General features: G+C 41.6%; 1 pseudogene; it reads left to right on the forward strand.

The window, feature by feature from the left end:
• The window catches only part of LOC122144056, a 30531-nt pseudogene extending 17875 nt beyond the window's left edge, over positions 1–12656 (forward strand).
• The last annotated feature ends 6482 nt before the right edge of the window (positions 12657–19138 follow it).

Genomic DNA, 19138 nt, shown 5'->3' on the forward strand with positions numbered 1-19138 from the left:
TTAGACTGATCAAAAGTTAGAGTAAAGACATTTATAATGCTACAGAAGATTTCTATTTCAAATAAATGCTGTTCTTTTGATCTTTCTATTCATCTGTGAATCCTGAAAAATAAAGTGCATCACAGTTTCAACAAAAATATGTTTTGTTTTCAACATTGATAATAATCAGAAATGTTTGCTGAGCAGCAAATCAGCATATTAGAATGATTTCTGAAGATCATGTGACACTGAAGACTGGAGTAATGATGTTTTGATCACAGATATTTTGAATTGTAATATTTCACAGTTTCTACTGTATTTTTAATGGCATAATCACTAATTCCGAAAATTTTTTTTTTTTTTTTTTCGAATTTTTGTCGAATTTAAAATAAAAATCCACATTCGAATGTAAAAGGTTGCATTCAAATTTTAGGTGTGCGTTAAGGAGGCTGCTTTAAGGCCCGTCCCGGGTATACTTCACATTCCGCGTTCCGTCTTGCGCCCAGCAGCGTCACGGCTTTCAAAATGCGGACGAACTCAACACGCAGTACCACTTCTGTCTCATCAGTCACCTCATGCATGTGCTGTTGTACACACACTGTCCTCACGGTGTCTAAAATTGCCTGCACGCGGGCGGGGTGCGCTGCTGTCCACAAGCCCTAGAGAACATCAATGTGGAGAAGATCTTGTTTACATCAAAACTGAAACCAATGCTAATGCTTTGATGCACCCTCTTGTGGCCTCAGGAGAGAAATATGAAATTGAAAAATTATGAAAATAACTGACTGAAAACTGAACTGAAATTATGCATTTTAAATTTGAATATAATTCAAATTTGATAATATACAAGTACAAAATTCAAATTGAGAGTTTTTCAGCCATTTTGACAGCCCTAATAAGCACAGCCTGGTGAGCAGAAGAGACTCTCTCTCTCTCTCAGAAGCACGAGCAGATCTTGTGTGTTTGTCTGTGATGTTGTTGGCTCATCTCGTCTGATCCGGGTCCGTCTGTCCTCAGGTGAACAGGGCTCTCTGACGCACGGCTCGGTCGTGGACGGAAAGTTCGAGGGCTTCATTCAGACCCATCGAGGGACGTTTTACGTGGAGCCGGTCGAGAGATATCTGCAGGACAAGAACGTCCCGTTCCATTCCGTCATCTACCACGAGGACGACATCCGTGAGTGAGAAACACTGAACACCTCATACAGGAGGAGAAACAGCTCTGTGCTCAGCTTGCATCTTCATCAGGGCGTGACGTTTCTCTCGTCATTATTCACCAGACTGCTTGTGTTTATCCAGCGACAGATGCTGACACATGTACAGCGTTCATAGGTCACAGGGTGATTTCTGCTGCGATTGTGTTGCGTGTTTAACCGGCCTTCAGCACTTCAGGACCAAACGGCTGAAACAACAATGTAAATGTCTCGAGTCGTGTTTTTTAACCAAGCTTCATTCTAAGCTACGATTGTTCCTCTGAAACCAAACGAGTGTTCCTGAGAGAGACGCTACTAACTCAAGACCACTGTCACATGCGTCTGATTGATTTAAGCAGAGTTTTTGGATCAGTTTGTTACGGATTGTCCTTATTTATAATCATAAACTGATTTGTTGGTAACAATTTGTACTTGTCAATATTAGTTAACAGGAACTAGCAATGAAAAATACTCCTAAATTATTGACTAACATGTTAATTTCAACATTTACTAATACATAATTAAAAACAAAAGTTTTTGGTAATATCGTTTTACAAACCCCAGACATGAACAAACAATGAGCAGCTGTGTTTTTACTAACAGATTCATGAATACTGTAACAAAAGAATTGCACATTGACAATGTTAGTTCATATATTTGGGATTTTTATAAAATGTCTATTTGTTTTCTTACTCAAGGGGTTTTTGTGTGCCTCTATGATATATACATATTGTGATAATTATGTGCTGTGAACAGCTTCAATGTAGTTAACAGTTTATGACACATCTCTCTGAAATGCTTGATTCTGATTGGTCGGTCGTGTATCTGGTGGTCACATGTTTTTCTGTTTAACTGACCGCTAACCCTAAACTAGAGCCATATCAAATCCGTTTAATTTTTTTCCCAAATTCCGTTTCTTCCATTTGAATTAAATCACCGCGAGCATCACACTCTTCAGTGTGTGTGTAATACACTAAACCAGTGGTTTTCAACCTGTGGGCCGCAATGGTATTGCAGGTGGGCCGCCAATTACTATTAAAATAAATAATAATATTGTTAATATATGTAAAAATGTCTAAGTCATAACATAATAACATCATTTCATATATATAATTAAATAAACCAGAGTTATTTTCTGTTCTTTGCCAGTTCATTCTAGGGCTGTGCGATAGAAATCGTCATAAAATCACGATTTGAGCGTGCGCGGTTTCTAAATCGCTTTATAGCATGATTTTTTTCCCGCGCCCTGACCTCCCGCAGTATGCTATCCGATCCAATCAGAATGCAACAGACTGGGCATATGCCTAACTCCAGGTTCACACACTGTCTGTGATGCGCCTTTTTCCGAGCCCATGTTAACGGATCAGAGCGTTCACACTGCACGCGGTAAAAGGCTAGAAATAAAAACATGTGAAAAGAATTAATATCTAGCACATGAGCATAGAGAGAGTTGTGAGTGCACAGGACACAGTTTGAGCAGAGGAAACACGTTTTAAGTGTGCACACTCTCTCCGGGCGTGAGCAGGGTGTATCTGAGCATGCACGTCTGGTTTTGTGACAGAGCAAAAGAAATCTGCGTGCGAACAGAGAGATTCGCGCTTGTGCATTAATTTAATGTGCTTTCGCATTACATTAATGTGCTCTCGCTGCTGCACCGCATACACATACTGTATACGCACTGCAGACGGAGTAGGCCTACATGTGAACCTGTATAATTTATAACAAATCTATTTCAACACCTGAGGCACCGCTACAATTAATGAGCTCTATGAACAATGTATGGCAAAAAGAAAAAAAGTCCCTGGACACAGGATTTTTTTATTTATATTTTTTGCCATAAGTCTAGAAATTTTGTTACACCTTTACTATAGTGATTATTTTGACTTATGTCTGTTCTAGAGACGTCTGTCTGTTCTAGAAACTTTTTGATAAAGTTCTAATTGGTTTTCTTTTGGAAATATTTAGTTTCAAGTTCATCCTAAATGCATTCATGACTGTAAAGCATATCTGTGTGTGTCAAAATTGTGATTAAAATCGAAATCGCAAAATTGATCAAAGAAATCGCAATAGGTTTTTTTTTTTTTTTTTCATATCGCACAGCCCTAGTTCATTCAGTAAATACAGTTAACAATCTAGCTTCTGAGTACTAAGTTATTAACCCAACAATAGCGGGGTCAGTTCATTTTTTTGCAGTGGGCCGCGCAAACATGTGTTTGGTTGTGTGGGCCGCGAGTTGAAAAAGGTTGGGAACCACTGCACTAAACTGTGCGCCTGCTCATTCATTCACACAGAGACACACAGAACACAGGATTCATATTTAAACACTGTTTCTGTGGTTTCATATTCACAGACAAGATTTAAGTAAACTGACCTACTTTTGATTCATTCATCCAAACTTTAGCAAATTTCATGTTAAATTGTAGCGTCTGTCTTTATGACTGGATTGGGCATCCCAGTTAAACTCATGTGATCTGCTCAGAGTCTGATAACACATCATGATGAAGTCCATCTGCTCTGAGCAGGTTCTGATGGTGTTTCTTTGTTCCTCTCTGTCACCTGATCAGATTATCCTCACAGGTATGGGCCGGGAGGTGGCTGTGCGGACTCGTCTGTGTTCGAGCGCATGAAGAGATATCAGGCGTCTGCGCTGGAGGATCCGCTCAAGGTCAGACATCTGCTTCAGTGTTTGTTCAGAGAAAGCTCTGCTGACTCTCAGGTGATGAGGCGTCTGTGTTTCCCTCAGGAGACGATCACGTCCACAGATGACCACGTCTTACTGAGGAAGAAGAGGATGACGCAGGTGGAGAAGAACACCTGCCAGCTCTTCATCCAAACTGATCACCTCTTCTACAAGTACTACACGAGCAGAGAGGCCGTGATCGCTCAGGTGCGTCCTGTCCTGTACTCTCCTGTCCCATTCTGACCTGACCTGTCCTGTCCTGACCTGTCCTGTCCTGTACTCTCCTGACCCGTCCCGTTCTGACTTGACCTGACCTGACCTGACCTGACCTGACCTGATCTGACCTGTCCTGTCCTGACCTGACCTGACCTGACCTGTCCTGCCCCCTGCCCTGCCTGTTCCTGTCCTGACCTGTCCTGTCCTGTCCTGTCCTGACCTGACCTGACCTGTCCTGACCTGTCCTGTCCTGTCCTGTCCTGTCCTGACCTGTCCTGACCTGTCCTGTCCCGTTCTGACCTGTCCTGTCCTGACCTGTCCTGTCCCGTTCTGACCTGACCTGTCCTGTCCTGTTCTGACCTGACCTGACCTGTCCTGTCCTGACCTGTCCCGTCCCGTTCTGACCTGACCTGTCCTGTCCTGACCTGTCCTGTCCCTGTGTCCTGACCTCCTCCTGACCTGTCCTGACCTGTCCCGTCCCGTTCTGACCTGACCTGTCCTGTCCCGATCTGTCCTGTCCTGACCTGTCCTGTCTGACCCGATCTGTCCTGTCCTGATCTGTCCTGTCCCGTCCCTGATCTGTCCTGTCCTGACCTGACCTGTTCGTCCCGTTTCTGACCTGACCTGACCTGACCTGTCCTGACCCCCCCCCCCCCCCCCCCTTCTGACCTGACCTGTCCTGTTACCTCCCTGTCCTGACCTGTCCAGTCCTGACCTACCTGTTCAGTCCCTGTTCCCTGTCCTGACCTGACCTGTCCCGTTCTGACCCTGACCTGACCTGACCTGACCTGTCCTGTCCTGTCCTGACCTGACCTGTCCTGTCCTGTCATGTCATGTCATGTCATGTCCTGTCCTGTCCTGACCTGTCCTGACCTGTCCTGTCCTGTCCTGTCCTGACCTGACCTGTCCTGTCCCGTTCTGACCTGATCTGTCCTGTCCTGACCTGTCCCGTCCCGTTCTGACCTGACCTGACCTGACCTGTCCTGTCCTGACCTGTCCTGTCCCGTTCTGACCTGACCTGACCTGATCTGTCCTGTCCTGTCCTGTCCTGTCCTGTCCTGTCCTGACCTGACCTGACCTGACCCATCTCCTCACCACACCTCTCCCCTTACCACCTCCTGTCCCCTTACCACACCACACCTCACCTCACCTCCCCTCCCCACCTGTCCCCTGTCCCTCCTGTCCTGACCTGACCTGTCCCGTTCTGACCTGACCTGATCTGTCCTGTCCTGTCCTGTCCTGTCCTGTCCTGTCCTGACCTGACCTGACCTGTCCCGTTCTGACCTGACCTGATCTGTCCTGTCCTGACCTGAGACGGCTAGATCAGTGAGTGGTGATGCTGATGATGATGCTCTGTCTCCCGCGCAGATCTCCAGTCACGTCAAGGCCATCGATGCCATCTATCAGGGCACGGACTTCATGGGCATCCGCAACATCAGCTTCATGGTCAAGAGGATACGGGTGATTCACATTTAATGAGTGCATGCGCAGAGCTCAAAACACTTCCAGATGTTATACTATCACTGACATACTGTTATAGGAACAGTAACATTTAAAGTTTAAGTTTTCCTTTTTCATTTCAGTTAAAGTTGTAGTCATTTTGTTGTGTAGGTATGTTTTTTAGGTAAATATTTCTATATATTTTTTAATTTATTTTAATACTTTATGAAAGCCCCTCGTAACGTTTGGTTAAATCATTATGACATAAAAAGTCAGAATTATTACGCAAGTCAAAATTTTGTCTTAATTTCAAGTTTGTATTTCCTAGTTATGATTTATGTCATTTATTTGACTTTTTGTCATCATTTCAGATTTTGTCAAAATTATGACATAAAAAGTAAAAAAAAAAAAAAAAAAAAAAAAAAAAAAAACATACGTCACAATTATAATAATACAAAGTGTTAATTTCATAATTACAAATTTTCACGTCATAATTATTCATCAAAGCATGATATTTTTTCTAATGTGGTGGAAATGTGCTTCCAGATCATCTTAATGAAAATGAGAAATGTTGCATTAGCGACTAGCTGAACCAGTTGTTTTTCAATATATATATATATATATATATATATATATATATATAATATATATATATTTCATATATATATATATATATATATATATAGTATATTTCAGTAACACAAATGTTGTTAGTTGTTAATAGCTTTAGACGCAGCAGCTGGTTCCTGACAGCGTTGTGTCGTTCGACTCGTCTCAGATAAACACCACCAGTGATGAGCGCGATCGCTCCAACCCCTTCCGCTTCGCTAACATCGGTGTGGAGAAGTTCCTGGAGCTGAACTCGGAGCAGAATGCACGACGATTACTGTCTGGCGTACGTCTTCACTGACCGGGGACTTTGATGACGGAGTGTGCTGGGTCTGGCCTGGGTCGGCGCTCCAGCCGGTAACTGTGCTGCATTATAAAGATGTTCACTCTGATGAAGTGTTTTCCCTCAGGCCTCTGATGCTGCTGCCGTGTGTTTCTCAGGGAGCTCTGGGGGAATCTGTGAGAAGAATAAGCTGTATTCTGATGGCAAGAAGAAGTCTCTGAACACCGGGATCATCACGGTGCAGAACTACGCCTCACACGTGCCTCCCAAAGTCTCACACATCACCTTCGCTCACGAGGTCGGACACAACTTCGGTTCCCCGGTGAGTGAGGAGGAAGGTCCAGACTGTGTCTTATTTCAGAGTCACCCTGACATGAGGAGATCTGACTGAGAACAACACACAGTAGACTTCATTTACAGTTTATTCCTTGATTTATTCAGGGTTTCTGCGAGCCTTAAAAAGGTCTCAAGTCTTCAAGTTCTAAAGTCATTAAATGCTGCATAATTGTATTCACAACCAAAAAAGGGACTTTTTGTCTTCTTTCTCAGTACAAATATCTAAACATCTTAAATCAAGAGAACTATACTGGAGATGCAGATTGAACTTATAAAGTCTTGTTTTTTGAGAAATATAACAGTTTCTGCTTAAAACAAGAACAAATTCAAACCTTCAAATTCAGTTGATTTTTCTTACTCTATTTGTCCTTGGTTGACCATTTTTCATAAAACACATGTAATTTAGTTTCTCCAGTAAATGTAAATGTATCTTGATGTAAGTATCTTCAGACATATGCACTGGAAGCACTGAGGAAGAGCAGCAGTTTGTTCAGAAGGAACAGTAAAAGCTATGTCCATATTCTAGTGTTTATGAGCAGAGATATTCAAGCTGTTATTGTGAACTGATTAAAACGTAATGGAGATTGACAGAACAGGTTTCAATTCAGTTTATTCCTTATAATTTTTTGTTTTGTTTTGTTTTTAAAAAGGTCTTTAAAAAGTCTTAAATTTACCTTCATAAAACCAGCAGAAACCCTGTTGATGTAAATTTAAATACTTTCAGGATTATAATTCATCTCAGTGTGTAAAGAGTGGTGGGTATCACAATATAGTTTGATGATGATGATGATGATTGTAATGATTGATGATGATGATGATGATGATTAGGGGTGATTAAGATGAACAGAATCTTATATCACGATATAAGTACTTTTTTCATGGTAACAATACATATCACAATATAGTTTTTCAGCATTTACCATAGAACATGATACCATAGAAATACTCTCACTGAAGACAAGCAGAAAGTCAGTGATTAAGAATCAGAAACTAATTACAAGCAACAGAACAAAAATTACAGTAGAATAAACAAATAAGAAATGCTACACACTAAATTGTAAAAAAAAAAAATATGTATAAAAACTGCATATTCTTCACTGTCTAAATTAAATATATATTTCTTTTTATTAAAGTTCCAAAAGTGATTTAGTCAAGAGCAGTGAGTGAGAGATTTTCACTTGTGTTGTTTTTGAGTAAAACACGAATGACAGACAGCAGAAATTTTAGACTGCTGTCACTTTAAGAGCTAACCAAAATTTTTTAAACCGCAATACTTAAAGAAGCGTGCAAACCAATCACTTGTTTTTTAGACTGCAATGCTTAAAAAATGCATACAAACGATAAGCACAGTAATGTCACATGAGCATTTAACCACGATTGAGACGATAAGTCCAATATCTCTACCGGTAAATCATGTCTACCGTATATTGCCCACCCCTAGTGATGATGAAGATGATGATGATGATGATTATTGTGATGATGTTAATGATGTTAATGATGATGGTTATGATGTAGGGATGCAACGATACCATTTTTTCAGAACCGATCCGATCCCGAAAATTCTGAGTATCTGATGATGCAGTTCAGTCAGTGCACTGTTTGAGTGAAAAGAAGAAATACTACTCCAGGATATAGTTTTTTTTTTTTTTTTTTGACTCCGAGGGAGTGTCAGCCATGTTAAAAAAGTGAATAAACTTAAGTAATTTGTGAATTTAATACTTATTGGAGACACGAACCATTTCAAACGATTCAGTCCGATTTGGTGAACTGATTCAACCGGTTCACTAAGAAGAACCGGTCCAATCGAACGATTGGTTCACAAACCGGACATCACTAGTACAAAGGGAAGAGATACTGATACGTAGTGTATTAAATCTGTGTGTTAGTTTAATGAGCCTTATCTCTGAACAGTTTTAAACCTCAGTTACTGTGCGCTCTTAAGAGAGTTTGGTGGTTTTGACTGTAGTAACCGAACGCGACACAGGAGCTGTTTCTGGTGCTGAATGGAGGAGGATGACAGACAGCCACAGTGGAAAGAGTTTATGTGAACTTTAATTTAATGACTTAAATATTAATCCGTACCTCACATTGAACTACGAGAACAGCTTCTATACGCACAATATCGGATTTTGATTGGTCTCGTCTGACCGATAACAGATCCGCAGAAAATTACAGTATCGGAGCGATGCATCCCTAATATGATAATGATGATGATGATTATTGTGATGATGATGATCCACAGCATGACTCTGGGTCGGAGTGCACTCCGGGCGAGTCCAAGAGCCAGGATAAGAAAGAGCGAGGGAACTACATCATGTACGCTCGAGCCACTTCTGGAGACAAGCTGAAACAACAACAAGTTTCTCCGTCTGCAGCGTCAAGAACATCAGCCAGGTGCTGGAGAAGAAGAGTGGCAGCTGTTTCGTAGGTGAGTCTCAGAGCGGCGGGTTTTTTACGGAGAGAGAGTGAGTCCTGATCTTCAGCTGGAGCACTGACACTGTGTGTGTGTGTGTGTGTGTGTGTGTGTGTCAGAGTCTGGACAGCCCATCTGTGGGAACGGTCTGGTGGAGCCGGGCGAGGAGTGTGACTGTGGCTACAGTGATCAGTGTAAAGACGAGTGCTGCTACGACGCCAATCAGCCAGACAACAGGAAGTGCAAACTCAAACCCAACAAAGTCTGCAGGTACAGCACTCAGTGCTCAGTGTGTTTCTCCAGCGTGATTTCTGTTGGATCCATATTCATGGTAGAGGTCTTCACGGGTCCATTTGGATCCAAAAAACCCAAGGCCCAAGCAGGTTCAGAACTTCTAATGGTGCTTTTCCACTGCGTGGTACGACTCAGCTCGGCACAGCTCGGCTCTGTTTGCGTTTCCACTGCAGTTTTAGTACCACTTTAACGTGGGCGGGATTATTTACATGTTGTTATAGTTGTGCCGCCACTACTGCTGAAAAACTTTATACCGTGTCGCCCCATCAAGCTCTTGCTGGATCCGCTCCTCTGCTATCAATAAGAGGCACGTCTGTACTTCCTCAATAGACCACGAAACAGCCATTTTTTGGTTGTTAAAAAAGGTGCGCTCATTCGAAACCGTTGTGTTTGATTCGCAAGTTCAGTGACGCAGGTAGTGACGATCCGTGATCAGCAGAGTTTACACGTCATGTTTTGGTAAACCGTACGGTTTTCACTTGGAGCCTCAACCGAGGTGGTACTAAAAAAAGTACCCAGGTGCTGAACCCAGTGGAAAAACCCCAAAAAGTGAAGCGTACCGTGCAGTGGAAAAGCGCCATAGGAGCGCCTCGGACACAGGTCGGGTGCAGCATTATTAAAGCTGTGCTGTCTGTCATTAATGATTATCAAACAACATTCACTGCTGCTGACTGAATAACTTTTGAAACAAGAATCTGTTTTGTATTTGATAGTTTATTCAATTTTTTTATGTTTTTGTACCTGAATTCTACTGTTAGACCAAAATAGTTTCCAAAATGAAATTCAGGCCCTGAGTTGAACTCATATTATTGATTTAAATGACAATATTCAGTGATGTGATGAAATGTTCTCTGCATGGAGTAACGTCTGGTGCAGTTGCAGCTTGCACTTATTAAAACATAGAAAACAAAGAAGTAGCATTAATAGTCATTCATTTTAATAAACATGCTATGATAAATTTGAGAATATTTTTATTCTCATTGTAAAGTAGCAGAGCATAAGGTCATGAATATTGTGTGAGAAGTCGTGGAAGTTCACTGTAAGCATGTGCATGATGCCAGAATGTGTTGATATGCTGTGTGTGTGCAGTCCGAGTCAGGGCCCCTGCTGCAGGGCCGAGTGCTCCTACAAGGGCCGGAACGAGAAGTGTCGCGAGGAGTCGGAGTGTGCTCATCAGGGCATGTGTAACGGCGCCTCGGCCCAGTGCCCCACCTCAGAGCCCAAAGCCAACTTCACGGCCAGTGAGCCACTTCTTACCACCTTTATAGTGACCTACTGAGTGACCCGCAGCGCTGTGAAAACATCTAATCACCATTATAGTGACCTACATGAAGAAGATAATAATGTACTCTTATACTGTAATGTACTCATTCTAATATTTTAAAAAATCATTGTTCTGGGGATTGCGTCTCTTTATATCAGGCAATCCAGTTGTGTTCCTCTGCGGCCAGATTAAACCTTGTCGTAGCCTATAAATTATTCTGTATTCATTATTTTTCAGAAAACCTTGCACTTTTCTTCTCCATTTTAAAGGTGTTCTTGTATTCAAATTAAGCACAGTCCACTGCTGTACATGTGCGTGATATCGATACTGAGACCGCTGTATATCAAGACTCGTATTGTCAAATCTCTGTGGTGTTTCATCATGGTATCGATGTACCGATGGAGCGTCTCACTCCTGCTCTGTGTTTCAGGGCTGCTCCGGATCCATCTGTGAGAAGTACGGCCTGGAGGTCTGCACCTGTGCCAGTGTGGACGGCAAAGACGAGACCGAGCTCTGCCACGTGTGCTGCATGGAGAGAAGTCAGTACAGAGCTTCAGATTGTGATGTAGATCACCAATAATCATATGCACACTCAGACAGGGGTCCTGCAGGTCTTAAACAGTTTCAGTGGCACTCTTCCACAAAATAAGAGCTCTTAAATCAGAGCTGAACATCTGAAATTCATGAAGTCACTGCATTAAATACTGCATGGACTGCAAAATAATGACATCTTCCTCAGTGTTTTGCCTTGTTTTACAGTTCAAATATCTAAACATCCTTAATTCAAGATGTGTTTACTGGAGATGCAAAATGAAGAAGTCTAGTTTTCTAAGCATAATGACATGAGTTTACTATTAAAACAAGAACAAATATTTGCTAATGAGGAATGAAAACTTGTTGCACTGGAAAACAAGACTAAAATACTGAAGAGCAGCACGTTTTGCAGTATGATCAGAAGATACAGTAGAAGTTATTTTAACAACATAATGACATATTGTGTTACCTTTAATTTATTCATTTGAGGTTCTTTCTTAAAAAGCTCGTAAAAATGCTTAAATTGAACAAAACTTGCTGAAACCCTGTTTAAAACACTGCTAATATTTCTACATTGCATATTACTGTAATTTCTTACACGTCTCTGTACTTACAGTAGCTTCATTTCCATCGAGTCAAGATTCAGAATGCTTTAACACAACACAATTTCCCATAATCAATTGATGATTAATAATAATATAGAATTATTGTAATTATCAGTACCAAATGCACATGTTGCATTAATGAAGATCATGCTGCCAAGTTCACATTCCTGTATTATCCAGAAATTGGAGACTACTGATTTTTTAATCAAGTTCATATTGTTTTTTGTATATATTATGCATACACAGGAATGTTTGGAGCATGATACTGTAACTTGCATTCATTTATTTTTTCAGTGCAATTACTAAATGAAACATAAGATGGTGCCAGTTGCATTTGTATGAAACAGGACTGTGTTTTATCAGTGAATATATTATTACTTAATGCTAAGATTGACCAATCAGAACTACATATCATAGAGAGCTGTACAATAAACACACACTCAATTAAATAACCATGCTTAAATTAAAGATACTCCCCTACTCACAACACACTTCATTAGTTTAAATCAGAAAATGTTGTCACAATGCAAACCTGTGTCCACAGTGAACCCCAGCACCTGCAGCAGCACGGGATCCGAGCGTCTCGCCCGCTTCTTCAATAAGAAGGTCACTACTCTCCAGGCCGGCTCGCCCTGCAATGACTTCAAGGGCTACTGTGACGTCTTCATTGAAGTGCCGTCTGGTGGACGCCGACGGTCCTCTGGCACGCCTGAAGAAGGCCATCTTCAACCCGGAGCTGTATGAGAACATTGCAGAGTGGATTGTGGTGCGTGTCCCGTCGTCTCAGATCGTCTGAGTTTGTGTCTAAGTGTCTTTATTCAGTGTTTGATTCTGATAGTGTTTGTTCTGTGTTTGTTTCTGAGTGTTTATTCAGGGTTTGTGTCCGAGTGTGTTTATTCGGTTGTTATGAGTGTTTATTAGGGGTTGTAACGGTACAAGTATTCATACCGTACAGCTCACGGGGCAAATTCCAAATGGAAGAGATCATCCCAATGCCTTTGATTGGGGACTTTGGACGTGAGCAGGGCACATGTGTGCCATTATGTAGTCGTTTGGAATGCACTTGGCAAGGGGGAACGACGTAATTACCACATTATCTTCGGCAGGGATGTTCCTGTTGGTCAACGCAGCACGGTGTCGATCAGCAGATGTCACTGACGTACACCTGCATAAAAAATATACCGTTTATATTTAAAAAAGTTTTATATATATTAGTTTTCATATATTATATAGCGTTATTTTAAAACTTTTTCAAAATATAAAATGTATGTCTATTTGCAACAGTTATGCTAACAACAATAAAAAGACATGCCAGTAAAACAGCAACATCTGCTGACGGACACCGTGCTGCGTTGTCAGGGCTCTGCCCTTCAAAGGCATTGGAATGATTACTTCCATTTGGAATTTGCCCCATGAACCGTACGGTACGAATACGTTTACCCAGGGCCTAAAACTGCAAAAACAGGCAGTTACAACAAACACAATTACCAAAAACATTCACAAATTACTACAACAATCACAAACTCTTTTTGCAAAAACAGGCAGTTATTACTACTACAATGACTAAACATATTTACAATTTTTTTCATTTTTCCTGCTGGTGCATTTTTTGCCTCAATTTTACCTATTAATTATAGCCATTCAGCATTACAGTATAATTGAAATCCATTATTTTTAACATTTAATAGACTCTGAAATATATAACAACTTTTAATTTAAGTGGTTTTAAAACAATCTTCACATAAACTATATTATATATGCATAAACTATACATATTAATCTTTATTTAAGCTAAAAAATGTAATCAGCGACTAGCACAGTCCAAGTATTTCTCTTTTTCTTTTGTTCTTTGATTAACATCAGTGACAGACTTCAGCAGGTTTCACTTTAAAATCAGCTTGTCTCTTTAAAACCTGACGCATATGACGCGGATCTGACACGTATCCAATTTTCTCCCAACTCTTTACGGTCATTTAAAACTTTGTAACTCATTTAAGACTGTTCACAAGGTTACTCGCCAAAACCGCTCATTTTGACATAATTGTGTGTGTTTTCATGCGTTGAAGCGCTACTGGTGTGCTGTCTAAAGCGGCTCAGTGACTGTACAGCAGAACATGCAGCCTTTCAAACTGTTTATTCAGTGTTTGTGTCAGAGAGCATTTATTTGGTGTTTGTGCCCTAGAGTGTTTATTTGGCATTTGTGTCAGAGTGTTTATTCGGTGTTTGTGTCCGAGAGTGTTTATTCGGTGTTTGTGTCCGAGAGCGTTTATTCGGCGTTTGTGTCCGAGAGCGTTTATTCGGCGTTTGTGTCCTAGAGTGTTTTTTCGGTGTATGTGTCCGAGAGCGTTTATTCGGCGTACCGATCCCGAGTGTGTTTATTCGGCGTTTGTGAACCGAGAGTGTTTATTCGGCGTTTGTGTACGAGTGTGTTTATTCGGCGTTTGTGGCCTAGAGTGTTTATTCGGTGTATGTGTCCGAGAGCGTTTATTCGGGGTTTTGTGTCCCGAGTGTGTTTATTCGGCGTTTGTGACCGAGAGAGTGTTTATTCGGCGTTTGTGTCCGAGTGTGTTTATTCGGCGTTTTGTGTCCGAGAGTGTTTTTTCGGTGTATGTGCCGAGAGCGTTTTATTCGGCGTTTGTTGTCCGAGTGTGTGTTATTCGGCGTTTGTGTGACCTGAGAGTGTTTTTTCGGCGTTTGTGTCCGAGAGTGTTTATTCGGCGTTTGTGTCCGAGAGTGTTTATTCGGTGAATGTGTCCGAGAGTGTTTATTCGGCGTTTGTGACCAAGAGTGTTTATTCGGCGTTTGTGACCGAGTATTTATTCTGTGTTTGTGTCAGTGTTTATTCGGCGTTTGTGGTCAGAGTGTTTATTCGGTGTTTGTGGCCTAGAGCGTTTATTCGGTGTATGTGTCCGAGAGTGTTTATTCGGTGTATGTGTCCGAGAGCGTTTATTCGGTGTTTGTGGCCTAGAGTGTTTATTCGGTGTATGTGTCGAGAGTGTTTATTCGGCGTTTGTGTCCGAGAGTGTTTTTTTCGGCGTATGTGTCCGAGAGCGTTTATTCGGCGTTTGTGTCTCGAGTGTGGTGTTTATTCGGCTTTGTGTCCCGAGTGTGTTTATTCGGAGTTTGTGTCCGAGTGTGTTTATTCGGCGTTTGTGACCGAGAGTGTTTATTCGGCGTTTGTGCCCTAGAGTGTTTTATTTCGGCGTTTGTGACCGAGAGTGTTATTCGGCGTTTTGTGCCCTAGAGTGTTTTATTCGGCGTTTGTGACCGAGAGTGTTTATTCGGCGTTTGTGTCCGAGAGTGTTTATTCGGCGTTGTGTCGAGAGCGTTTATTCGGCGTTTGTTGTGTCCGAGTGTGTTTATTCGGCGTTTGTGTCCTAGAGTGTTTATTCGGCGTTTGTGTCCGAGAGTGTTTATTCTGTGTTTGTGACCGAGAGTGTTTATTCGGTGTTACTGTCCGAGAGTGTTTATTCAGCGTTTGTGTCCGAGAGCGTTTATTCGGCGTTTGTGTCCGAGAGTGTTTATTCGGCGTTTGTGTCCCGAGAGTGTTATTTCGGCGTTTGTGACCGAGAGTGTTTATTCGGCGTATGTGTCCGAGAGTGTTTTTTTCGGTTGTATGTGTCCGAGAGTGTTTATTCAGGCGTTGTGTCCGAGAGCGTTTATTCGGCGTTTGTGTCCGAGAGCGTGTTATTCGGTGTTTGTGTCCGAGTGTGTTTATTCGGCGTATTGTGTCCGAGAGTGGTTTATTCGGCGTTTGTGTCCGAGAGCGTTATTCGGCGTTTGTGTCCGAGTGTGTTTATTCGGCGTTTCTGGTCCGAGTGTGTTTTTCGGCGTTTGTGACAGAGAGTGTTTTTTTCGGCGTATGTGTCCGAGAGCGTTTATTCGAGCGTTTGTGTCCGAGTGTGTTTCTTCGGCGTTTGTGTACGAGTGTGTTTATTCGGCGTTTGTGTCCGAGTGTGTTTATCGGCGTTTGTGACCGAGAGGTTTATTCGGTGTATGTGTCCGAGAGCGTTTATTCGGCCCTAGAGTCCGAGTGTGTTATTCGGCGTATGTGTTCGAGGAGTGTTTTTTCGGTGTATGTGTCCGATGAGTGTGTTTATTCGGCGTTTGTGTCGGTGTGTTTATTCGGAGTATGTGTCCGAAAGAGTGTTTTTTTTCGTTGTATGTGTCCGAGAGTGTTATTCGGCGTTTGTGCCCGAGATTGTTTTATTCGGCGTATGTGTCGAGGTGTTTTTTTTCTGTGTATGTGTCGAGAGGGTTTGGGGTTTATTCGCGTTTGTGTCGAGGCCGTCCTTATATCAGGCGTTGGTGTACGCAGTAGCGGTTTAGTCTGAGTATGTGTCCGAGAGGTGTTGTAGTCGGCGTTTGTGTCAGAGAGCGTTTATTCAGGCGTTTTGTGTCCGAGTTGTGTGTTATTCGGCGTTTGTGTCCAGTGTTTTATTCGGTGTTTGTGACCGAGAGCGTTTATTCGGCGTTTGTGTCCGAGTGTGTTTATTCGGCGTATGTGTCCGAGTGTTGTTTATTCGGCGGTTTGGGGTCCGAGTGTGGTTATTCGGCGTATGTGTACGAGATCGAGTGTTTATTCGGCTGTTTGTGTCCGAGGAGCGTTTATTCGGCGTTTGTGTACCCGAGAAGCGTTTAGCACGGAGTTTGTGTCAGAGTGTGTTTATTCGGCGTTTGTGACCGAGAGCCGTCTTTCGGCGGGTGTGTCCGAGTGTGTTTATTCGGCGTTTGTGTCCGAGAGGTTTATTCGGTATCTATCTCTGGGAGTGTGTTATTCTGTCTGTTCGAGAGTGGTATAACGTGTTATTGCCTATTAAGCGTTTGTTGGTAGTTCATTCTATGTCACCAGGCTCATCTGGTGGCGCAGTTATCGCTGATGGAATCGCTCTCATACATGCTGATGGATGGATTTCATTAAGATCTGCAGTGTTCACACGACCAGCCGCAACCCCAAAACTGACTCCTCCTCAACCTCTGCAGGGAACATATCTCCTCACGTCACCATTACTGAGACGTTGGAACCAATCAGTGGGGGTTTTGCAGTAGGATACACCGAGACCAGAGTGAAAAGACCGCTGTATTCAAGTGTCTATAGCCAGTGCTTTGACATCTCACTTCACAGTAAATGCAGTACACTCAGTCTCTTGCTGCAAGGTTAACATGCCTTTTGGCATGCAATTGTTACACTTTTTTCACAATATCCCACATGTTTGTGGACAGAGGATTACCGCAGTTCCTGCTTTTCATAGCATGGATTTTAAAAAATGCTTCCTGTTAAACAAATCTACCCTGTCAGAAACGTACAGGTCTCTCTGCAAACTTGTCTCCAAAAAATAAAACTTTGAACTCTTACAATTGAAGAAAATAACTATTAAAATATTGTTGTATTATTGTCAATTGTACAAGTATATACATAAAACAAGCTTATAAAATGTTCATTTTTATTTTAGTGTAGTTGTACACTCCAATTACAATACTCATCTTAGTCTTATTTTACTATCTCAATCAGAGGAGTTCAGTTTAAGTGGTGGATAAAATACATTGGACTGTAGGCAACAAGTAAATTAACATGAGTTTTTGTTGTGTGTGTTTTTCAACCAAAAAAACAAATATTTTCAATCAGTTTTTTAACACTGTAGTTGTATTATACACGGATTATATCTAAGAAAAACAATCTGTAACACAAGTATAATATCTACAGAACTCATATATACCCTGTTTCAGTGTATGGTTCAGTATAACCTTAACAATGTATTTCTTTCTTCGAAATAATACTAATTAGTGATACATCTTATGTTTAAGATCCAATAATAAATAGATAGTCTTGTAACTTTATTTTTATACTCCCACTCCTGTTGAAAAGTTTCTTTACTTTCTGACCCTAGGTAAAGTTTATTATCGCCTGAAGAAACCATTGATCAAAATGGTTTTTGACTTATGGTAAGGAGTCAAAGAACATTATTTTGTTGGTGTTTTGGTCTGTGATCTCAGAACTGAGTATTTGAGGGGAAGGCAATGTGTTGTGTATGCCTGAAGCCCATTCTCTGTCTGTATGTTTGTCTGTCTGGGTGAAGGTACTCGGAAGAGACGACGAGCTCAGCCAGCAGCAGCAGCACAGCAAGCACCGAAAACCAGCACACGCTCAACAGAACCAGCGCGCCCGCTCCACGCCAGGCCCAGCGCCAGAGACCAAAAAAAAAAGGGCCCCCCCGGGGTAGGAACTACCAGATGGTTGTGTTTTTTTTTTTTTTTTTTTTTTAGGCAGCCAGATGGCGACGTGAGAGCCTTCTTTACCGAAGCACCAGGACGATAACGCTTTCCTCAGACTGCCCTCCTCTCCATCCGCGCAGCATTTCTCTGTTTTTCCACCTCGAGTGCCAAGGTTTACGGGTGGGTATTTGTAGATTAGTCGAGTGTTCTTTGTCATCCTTTCATGAAACTCCTCTCAAGACTCTTTTTTTTAAGGATTGTGCTTTCCCCCCCCAGCACGGAAAAAAGGAATTTTATTTTATAAGAGCAGAAGAAGACACATTTCGCCTTCCATTTCAGCCGACGTTGCGCTATAAAGAGAAACCAATATTAGCTTGTATAGATGTAGGAGAACCAGATTATTCTTCGTCACTGTCGATATAAAGAGATTTCCAGTTGCAGTTTTGTTGACAACACTCAGGACTCAATAACACTAACGACGGAGGCGGCTCTGTGTCAGTCTGCCATTACCAAGCTTCATTCTGTGTTGCGTTCGTGTTTGTTTGTCTATAGCTCCCACACCTCTATGGCAAGCCATTCAACATTTAAACCTGAAAACTTCGGCCTACTCGTGCTTTATTATTTTAGGTACTATTTAGGGGTACTAATTGTTATTACATAAGAAATAGTAATTATTGATTATCCAGTTGTTCCCAGCTGCTCGTCCATCTCTTAGTACTTGGTATATCATTATAAGGGAGTTTTTGGTGTGGGTGGGGGGGCTAACTAGCAACCTTTTTAAAGTTACAGTACTTCTTAGATACTATTACTTATTTCAGTTTGTGACTAGTACTATTATGATGTTCATAGAGCCCATTTCAATTGTTTGCCACTTTTCTATTGAGAGCTGTCTTCAGATATTAACTTCAGTTCTGACTAGTATTCATTTCAATAATGTGCTAACAATAACTAAGTATGTACTAGTAGCTAATGAATGTTTACTATTTAAAAACATTAGTCACTACTTTTAGGTATTTATTTTTTAGACATATGTCTTTTGTAATTGATACTAGTAACTGTTCTTACCTTAATAGAGTAAAA

The sequence above is a fragment of the Cyprinus carpio genome, unplaced genomic scaffold, assembly GCF_018340385.1.
Source record: "Cyprinus carpio isolate SPL01 unplaced genomic scaffold, ASM1834038v1 S000006585, whole genome shotgun sequence".
Classification (NCBI taxonomy): domain Eukaryota; kingdom Metazoa; phylum Chordata; class Actinopteri; order Cypriniformes; family Cyprinidae; genus Cyprinus; species Cyprinus carpio.